Source organism: Vidua chalybeata, chromosome 9, assembly GCF_026979565.1.
Source record: "Vidua chalybeata isolate OUT-0048 chromosome 9, bVidCha1 merged haplotype, whole genome shotgun sequence".
NCBI lineage: Eukaryota > Metazoa > Chordata > Aves > Passeriformes > Viduidae > Vidua > Vidua chalybeata.
Window position 1 is genome coordinate 28,421,144 of NC_071538.1, and position 10,301 is coordinate 28,431,444.

Here is a 10,301-nt window from a genome sequence, read left to right on the forward strand (position 1 = left end):
GTGGAAGAGGACAGTTCTTTAATGGGAACACATTGGATTCCAGACACTGGAAGCTCAGCTGGCTGCCTGGTGCTCACAGAAGTGTATTGACACAGAGGGGGTAAAAAGCCTTCCAGCTCTGTTCTGTTGCCAAGTCTAACAAAATTAACCTCCCCACTAATGCCACTGCAGAAACAGTAATTATTTGTGCCTGCTGGGGTGTGGGAAATGGTGGTGGTTGCAAAGCAAGTCCAACATTTTCTATGTTCTCATGAAGAGTTCTTAAAAACTAGGTAAGGGTGAAGCACTGCTTCTTTAATCCAGCTCTGAATTATAGAGGACAGATATTAATCTCCATATTTAATTTACTGTGGAGCACGTATTATCTCCTGCATGCTCTGCTGCAGTAAACCCCACGCTTCCTTCTATGTGCTATAGCATTAGACACCTTCCCTTTGCACATCTGTAGTCACTGCATCCAGATAAGAACTGCTTTCCTTGGCTTGCCCTTCACACATGGTGTTCTCAGTCATGTTACTAGCACCAAACCAGAAGCATGAAGCAGAAGTCCAGGAGTTTTAAAGATAATTCTACTTAATTTTAGTATCACACTCACAAGTCTGGACTATGATCTAGTATCTGTTAAAACTTTCTAATTTCTTCTGGCTATTACTGGTCAGCATTTAAACAGGAGGCAGGAGATGGGTGCAAGGTGAGGAAGTAGAATAGGATACCAAAGATTATCAAGTATATGTACAATATTCTACAATACTAACAAAAAATGGTTTTACTAGAGTATTTGATGTTAAGTCTTAGATAAAGGAGTGAAGTTGATCTTTCTCCAGTCTATTTAAAGAATTGTTTCTAATTTGTAACTCTAAAGCTATTAGTTACTATTACTGGGAAGAAAATATTAAAAAATGTTACCATTAATACCCTACTGGTTGTCCTGGGAGGTCTTGCTGATTCTGGTACTGATGCAGTGGTGAATTTTGTAGCTTCCAAGACATCTGTGCATCTTGGGTACAGCTCACCACCACAGCCCTGTTCATTCACATAAAGACCTAATTTGTGTGATCCTTGGGGTGTCCTGTGCAAGACCAGGAATTTGGCTCAGTGATCCTTGTGGGTTCCTTCCAGCTCAGGATGCTCTATGATTGTAATTTCATGTTGCTTTCAAGAGCTGACAAAAAAATTAATGAGCTCTTAAGGCAACAGCCAGATGTTGAAAAAAGTGAAAGTGTCTGGGAGCTCAGCTGCAGGTTGTGAAGGGAGAAGGAGCCATGGACTTTTTAGCATCTACAAATGATAACTTATGGTTTTATTTATGTGCTTAGTGCTTTACATATTATGGAGTGTTGAACATGAAAGTACTGCTTAACAACATTCAGTCTGGTTTTTAATATCTAATCCAGCATGACTAGTTAAGTGGGGAAGCAATAATCCTTGCCTGCACTTGGTGAATGGCACAGTCTAAACAAGGATTGACATGCTAATGAGGAGCTTAAGCAGCCGGGATACAGAAAACCGAAAATTAACCTGAAATGACATGTACATTTTCCCAGTAAAGACAGAGCCAGCAGTGAGTTTACTGTGCCAGTGCATGGATCTGTGCTTTGCTTCAAAAAGCCAGTGTCGGAGCACTCATGGGTCTTGTGCAGCATACTGTATTACTGAAATTCAAAAAGAAAGAACTGCCTGAGCCACGGTGCCATCAACTGCTCTCTGCTGCACCCACCTGAGGCACCTTGGGTTTGTATATCACATGTATCAAATATTTTTGAGTTTGTATATCACATATATCAAATATTTTTGGCTTTTGATATCACAGAGTTCTCATAAGGGGATTTAGAAACAATAATGATATCTTCTGGTTTTCCAGTTCCAAGTGGAAAAGGAGAAAAGTAATATTAACAATAGCCTCAAAACCGTAGTATGAAGGATAACACTTGACAGTTACTTGAAGTTTTATCTTGAAAATTAGGATTTCAGCTCACTAACTGATCTATTTTTTCTGCCTCCAAATCAAAAGAGTGAGGAGTGCCAGCCAGAGGAAAGCTAATGTCATGGGTACAACTTGACCAAGGTGAGTGGCTTAGCATGAAAGATCATGAGGATTTATTTACGTCTGAAAGCCATATGTTTGAAATGACCCCTCTAAATCTGGAACTGGTCTGCTCACTTGCAGCTTTGATGGGAAAAGTTCTGGAAATGGCTGCCTGGAAGCAGTTTTCAGTTCAAACATTGTATGTCATAAACAGATTATTTGTTATCTAATCTATTATTCTAATTTCATGTTGCTTTCAAGAACTGGTAAAAAAGTTAATGTTAGGTAACATTATTTTATGTTAATGTTAGTGTCTGTTATTTGAGACATATTTGTCACTGAATTCCTGTTCTCTGTATTCCAGCAGCAGTATTTTTTGCCTAGGCAGTAGCTAACAAACTCTTCTCTGCTGTTTATTTTCTCGCTGAAAGTTTTTAATTCCATTAAAAGCTCTGGGGAACTTAATAGTTCTCTATCATTTGCTGAGAACCATTAATCAGGACTGTGCTGAGCTATGGTTCATAAAGGTAAATTAGAAGAGAACATGATACCAAGGCCAAATAAAAATGTCTTTAGTTAACAGGGATAAGTTTACAGCCTCACATTCCCCTGGGAAAATAACCTCGTGGTCTCCACTGCACCACTTACTAAAGCCACATTCAAACTATGTTGCAGAAATGGAGGGTCTGTCGGAAAATCTTTCACCTCACAGACTTGAGCACCACTTCCTACATTTGAGCAACTAAAAAAAAAATCCCAATTTAAGAGCAGTCTATAAATCTGCCCCACCCTGTTTCCTGTAGTCAGTTCCTTTTGCAAAGAGGTTTTAGATACCAGGACTGTATTAGAGAATTTCAAGTTTTTCTTCTGCCATCTGCAAAGAGATGTTCAGAAAGACTATACTGGGAAATACATGGAGAACTGTTTTTTTTTTTCCCCCATAACTACTGGTTTCACACACATTTCAACTCCTAATCTATAGTCAGTGCCTGATGTGTATTTCCTCACTTTTCCTCTTACTTCCTACTAAAGGAATTAATAGCCATCTGGATGTTTTGGGAGAAAGGGGAGTAAGAGTTGTCCCAACTGTATCAGGGCATTTTCCAAAGAAGGCAAGTGCAGAAAATCTCCATTATGGTGAGCAGAAAGAATAAGAATATCAATATATAAAGTCATGTGACTCTATTGCTATAATGATGGCCCAAAATTCCTCCCTATGGATGGAGAACAGAAAGTTAAAGGTCCAGTCATAAATCATAGAATCACAGAGTGGTTTAGGTTGGAAGGGACCTTAAAGATCATTCCATGATCAGCAGAACACAGTCAGTTGCACACAATATAAGCAAAACTCAAAGAGAAGAATTTGAGATCTAGTCACATTATTAGCTGTTCCAAGGCACCTCCCAAATACATCCCTGCACAGATAAAGCTGAAGGAAGTGAGAACCTGTAAACTCTCTGTGAAGACCACTGTGGAAGCAGAAGGAAAGGCCTATGAAACTCATAATACAAAAATCAAGCACAGCAATGGAAACTGCCTGGTTTTGCTCTTGGGAGAAGCCAAATGAGAAATTTTCTAGTACATCTCTGAATGTGAGACAACTTTAGACTCCTAGATATTTATAATCTCCTGGAATGCCCCCATGCTTATAAACAAAGAAAGCCAAAAGCCCTGGGGCTTGCATGGATTTATTCAGGAAAGACAGAATGTGTATTTTCAGACAAAAGTTTTCAAGTGTTAGAGGTCTTGAGACCCATCTCAAACAGCGTAACCAGACTCCCACTGGATAGAACAACCCAAATTTATGAACTAAATTTTGCTAATTCTCTCGTTTGTAATGGGAACCTCACAAAGCCAGGAGAGAGCTTTGAATCACTGACTCTCATGCAAACAACTCACCCATCCAAGCTGCTTGGATCACTGGGAGAGCAGATGAGCAGTAGTGCAGGTGTTTACTCCGTGACCTTTTACAGCTGCCATAAAATGGTTCATGCCCCTCCCTTACGCTAGTGCAGACATTTGCTTTGGCTAGTGAAGCTGGCAGGCTGCTCACGGGAAGCTCTGCAATGCTTTGGGAATGGAATTTGGCTTTATTCATCCTTTGGGTGTGGCAGCAGTCTGCCACAAGAGGAGAAAGAAGAGGGGGTAGAAAACACCACCCCTGTGTCTACAGAGACCAGTTCTGTGCAGTCATATGGGAGAGATGCTCTTGTATGAGCCCAGCAGAGGCACAGTGGCCCTGCTGTGCTGGTAAAGATGAGCAAGGGCCACGAAGTGAAGAGGGGCTAAGCCATGCTGACCAAAAAGAACAGACCTAAAATAGACAGCAGTGGGTCAGCATCTTCATCCTGTACCAGTCCTGCCCACAGCAGAGACAAACAGTGCCTTTCCAAGGGCTTGCTAAGGAACTTGAAACTTTCCTGTGCTAGGAGAGGCACTGGAGAGGCTCTCAGCCTCAGGAACATCTCTGGTGTATCAATTATAGAAGATACTTTTGTTATATGAATAAAGATAACTTTGCTTCCAAAGACTTTTCTTTGTTTTCAAAAGGAACACCCATGGTAATGGTTCACAAAGCATCTACACCAGGACATGGATATTAGGTAAAAGTTGAATGTGCAACACACATTCGTCTTGATTTGATGTAAATTAGGATAAATCATGCAGAAAGATATTTCCCTGCACATGCTAATCCTTAATGCTAATCCTAATCCTAACTGCTAAGGATCATTGTCATCACCAGACAATGGGAGAATCAGAGCAAGTCTCTATATCAGTTTGTCCCCAAAACAGCAACACCTCTCCATTAAACAGGTGAGTAGAGGGTTCTGTAGGGCCCTCACCTGCCCTGCTGTGAGGTTTTGCAATTTTTAAAGCTGACTGTAACACGTAACAAAGAGAAAAACCAAACCAAAGCCTGAGCAGAAACAGCTTACAAGTTACAGGCTGCTGTTAGATAATCTTTATTCAAAGGGTGCAGCACCAATGAGCAAAACAAATCAACAACTGAATGTGAAAGCATTTTCAAGTTTGCAGACTCTCAAAACCTTCAGATTAAGATTTCTTCTTCTTCCCTCACTCAGGAGAAAGTCCAAGAATAACTTTTTCAAAACTCAGAGAAGTTTTGTGTTTGAGTGTTCACAGTCGCATGCACTCGACAAAGTTTTAATACAATTTAGTTGTTTTTTTTTTTTTTTTTTCCCAGAGAAATATCTCTGGGTTTCAGACTGATTGTGTCACCTTAAGTGACTGTAAAGTCACTTTAAACTGTCACTTTAAATTTATCACTGGGACAAAGCCAACGTTACAGCAACCTTTATCTCCCTGAATGGCTCTCAATCATGAGATCCATGCCATCTCATCAGGATCCATGCCAATGTTGTCTACTTGATATTTTTGACCAAAAAGATGTTTTAAAATGTCCTGTCAGCTCTCGAGATAAATTGCTATAGCCTTAAAAACGCCATGCATGGAGAATAGTAAAGCTACATGGAACAATGCCTGTGGAATAACAAGAGCAAGTCACTCACACTGGAGTGAGGAGACTAAGGTCAGAGATTTCTGTACAGCCAAGACTGTATTATCTATCTACAAACTCATAGATATTTCTGCATGAGGTCAACTGAACCAGAGAAGTTTCTGAGCAATGTGACATTAACATTGTCAGGCATACGAAGAACCAGAGAGATGGACTTAGCTGAATGATCTTGTGATTCAGCTCACAAAGCTACTTAAATAAATGGTCTGTAAGGTGAACCAAAAATCAGCATTTGTGAGAACAGCATCTTACCCTTCTGCAGTTCTTTCCAGGTAGAATACTTGCCCAGACTCAAAAGTATTAAAAAGAGAGGCTACATCAGGGAGCCATAGTAACCAACATCTCGAAGTGGACAACAAAGAGCACTGAAGCTGTCCCAAATGCTGGTTTCTGCATTTAAAGGATGGCTCCTTTCCTCATTGCCTGCAACTTCATATATCCAAGGTTGTCTAAACAATGCAAGTAACTTGGCTTTCTCCCACATAATGTAACTTACTTTGCTTCCATGGAGCCTTCACTTTTGGACTGAAGATTTCCCAGTTCAGCCTCAGTAAAGGTGACCTTTAAACTGAGTAGAGACTCTCCAGAAGAGACCCATGGAGGAGGAGTTACTGTAAACTTTATGGACTCAGGTCTGGTTTGTAAATGTTAGTGATCTTTGTCAGGAAAGCAAGTTTAGCAAAACAACATCTTCAGAAAGCATTCTCTGAAAAGGGCTTAAAAGTAATTGTAAGTAAATAAGGGAAGAAAAAGACCTGAATGCATAGTGGCTGCAAAGACATTTGTATAAAAACATTTATATTATTTCTGTATATCCTAATGAAAAGATTACTTCTAAATTGTACCCAAATCTCACATCCAGCATTTTTACACTGTTAAAAATTTGGAGAGAGACAGAGTTCAAAGTGGTAACAATGTATCTAAATTGGCAATTCCCCACCACAGGATGCAAAGAGAGTAACACACTGGGAGAACATCTGCTATCCCAACTGCAGCCTGGAAAGGAATGTGAGTGAGAGTACTTGGGTTAAACATAAGAAAAATGCCAAATGTCTGCTATATACTTCAAGGGACTAACAAAGCCATGTGCCATCCATTTGTGCTGCGTTGTTCATTCTGTTTTCTCTGGAAAGCCAGGTGTTGGTAAACTGGGACCTGGCCAGGTGACTTCCAGTGAGGGAATGGTTGTTGTTGCCTCTTGTCCTGAGAAATTGAATTTCTTAAAACTGGGGTTACCTGTACTTGTCCACAGGTGAGCTGGAGATGAGGTAAAAATGGGTAAAAGCTTTCCAGCATGAGTTTTACAGGTTAACAAACCAGCAAAGTCTCCTGCTGCTTAACTCCCTTGGTACTTGTAGCCTTACATCCAGGAAGAGCAAAGAATAACTGGAACACATAAACACAAGGTGGGAAAAAAACCACAAACAAACAACCACCACCCAAAAACCCAAACAAACAAACAAACAAAAACTTTAAATATTTTAATAGAATCATAGAATCCCAGAATGGTTTGGGTTGGAAAGGCCCTTAAAGCTAATCCTTTTTTACCCCCTGCCATGGGCAGGGACACCTTCTAGTAGACCAGGTTGCTCCAAGCCCAACCAGCCTGGCCTTGGATACTTCCTAAATTTAGATGAACTGAAAAGAACTCTTGGTGATTACCTGGACACTTATGATGCTTTTAAGTACTGTGTGGGGCACTACATTTATATTTGTGTAAATTAATTGGAAGGGAGCAACCCTGAGGGTGGTGCTGGCAAAACTCATTAAATCAAATTTATCTGTTGTGGGATCAACTTCATTGTAAGAAGAAATACGGGTAGTTCAGCAAAATGAGGGAGAAGCTGAATATTTCTGTGGATTTGTAAAGCCCTCAAACAAGGGTATAAAATTAATACAATTGTTATGTGGTGGTGTCAGCTAAATCAGTAACATTCAATATGGCAGCCTTCCCTGCTCATGGGCACACCTGGGGAAATGTCTTAATTTTAACTATAGGAAAATGCAGGACAAACACATATAAAGTTTCCAGTATGATTTTGGAGCTTTGGGAGATGCACCAAAGCATTGATGGCAATGGTATGGTATCTATTACATAAAGATATTTATGTTCTGGAGCCTTTTTGTTTTCTTAACCTTTGAAGTCAAACAGTTCAGGTGGCAAAAATTTAGTTGCCACAAACCAGTGGCTGATGGGGAGGTGTGAAATGTGTTTTGAGAATGACTCAAGTCAAAAAGTAGTCCAACAAAAACTACATTCTAGGTTAAAAAAACACTGGGCAATCAGAGTGAGAAGCTATTTTAAAGAGCATTCTGTGATTTAAAATAGTATCTAAATCTCCCATGAGATTCAATGCTACTTAAAATACCTTTCACTGACAGGAATCTGAATCTTTGTGAGAAAACAGGAGCAGAAGAGATGGACAGCATCATTCTAGAAAGAGATAGGTTCTCTGCATCTTTCCCTGGTGTTTATTGTAAGTTAACTCTATCACAAACAACTACAATTCATTGTTTAATAAGTCAACATGCTAAATCTTGATTTTGCTTCTTCATGTGATTTTAAAATAACGGACTTATAGCTGGAGGTAATTTACTGTATCAAAGATGAATGTTGCAGTTGATCTACTCAGATAAATGCTTTTAATACAATAAATATACTGCTTTTAATATAATTAAACACATGATATAAAAGTTTTCCAGAGCTCCAAAATGGAAGAAATTAATAACAGTTGCAGAAGCTACAGATTTCTTATTCTTTAAAGATCTGACAAGTGAAGAACAGGATACAGGGTATAGAATTTCCCATCCCTTTAAAACCACTCCATTTTGCAGAACACTTGACTTTGTTCCTCTGATATTTCCATGAACTGAGTGTCAGGGATGAAAATGTGGGTAGTATGCTGAGGTTCCCAGAAAGCAAAATGCAGCCTACAGCTATAAAACCTGGGTTATTTTTCTTGCCTACTGAGTTCTTATTTTAATAAGAATAATAATTTTTAAATCTCCTCCTTAGGTAATTTGCTAGTGGAACTTCAAAAAGAAAAAAATGAGACTTTAGCAGGAAACAGTCTATTTATAAAGTATTTTATACATTTTCCCATTGTTTATGGTATACAGTGATGAGTTTAAAAATATAATTTCCTTTCCAACAATCTTGATTTTCCTCTTTGCTTTGATGATCTGTAAGTAGCTGTGTGATTGTTTACACAGCATTTTGCATGCCTCAAACTAGCAGGAAAAATCCTCCTATTATTAAAAAAAAATATGGGTACAGAAGGAAAACAGGAATTCAGTTCCTCCCAATGAATGGGGTTCCAACACTCTGCCTTATGGATCAGGATTAATTGTAAATTAAATACTTTCTATTTTGCTCATGCAATTTATAACAAAGCCACTGTACGTATTTCACAGTAACTCTGTTTGATCTGAATGGCAGTTTGACATGGGATGGTATTGATGTTAAGAATAAGCTTTCAGTGTTCTTGCAAGCATCTGCCTAAAGATGGCTGGGTTAGAAACCTCTAAAAATTGCAGTTCATTAATGTTCTGTAGCTTTGCAGAGACTCTGTAGAGCTAATAGCTATATTTTCAGAAGATTCTGTTCATTCCAAGTAATTTTTTTTTTTTTTCATTTTGGTTCTTGGCTACAGAGACCAGACAGATTTTCCCTCAATGGCTTCTTTTGTCTATTTAGTCTTTGGTGGCAGGGGGGCTCTGAGTTCAGAGAATGTCTCTGCTGTCTTCTCAAGTGGTATTTGTCTGACCATCAACAGAGCAATGCAGGGGAGGATGTACTGAGCTGGGGGTACCAAGACTAGAACTGGGACATGCTGACAGACAGCCCAGGACATGGGTGTGTGTCCCAAAAGCAGCCCTGTAGGTCAGATTCCTTGAAGCTGCTCACCCTTCACTGCATTCTTCCTGTCATATGTCAGGGAAGCAGCTCTGCTTTAAGTCCATGTGAGAGCAGAGACAAATTGTTGAGATATGTAGGGAGGGACAAGCAGCTGGCACAGATTAATGATCTCCAGATCCCAAAATTACATCTAGTCTTCCCAGCCTCCAGGTGGCCATCCAGCTTTAACTCTTCTAGCAGAACAGCAAACCAAACTGCAGCCTGCTTGTCAAAACAAATTATTTATTTAGCAGGAGAAACAGGAGCTCTGCTCATTCAAAGTCCGGTATAGAAAAGATTGGCTTTCTCAATCGACTCAGAGAAGCACAGGGTGGTTTCAGTTGAAAAGAACTTTAAGGTCATCTACTCCAACCCCCCTGCAGTGAGCAGGGACACTGTCCACTAGATCAAGTGGTTCAGAGCCCTGTCCAGACTGACCTTGAATGTCTCCTTGAATGGCTCCTCTATGAGATGGTTGAGCTGACCTTGGATGAGTCCAAAGGCCAAGAGAGACCTTAGGCTAAGAGCATGAAGTATACAAGGCATTACCGGTTTTTTACAGGAAGAAGAAAGATCTAAAAGAAGATGGAGTTTTTCAGAGACTGTTTTTTTATTTTGTTTTTGAAAAGCAAAGGAAAGTTCATGAAAACTAGGCTTAAAGAACATCAGACTGCAAAGGTGAGCTCTTATAATAAGGGAAACAATTGAACCAAGGTTGCTCTCAAGAGCCATCATATATGAAAAAACAAAGGGTTTTACAAATGATAGAACATCACAATTCACTGGTAATGAAATTATGGTCATGGCAAGACTGATTGGCAGACGATGCCATGAAAAGA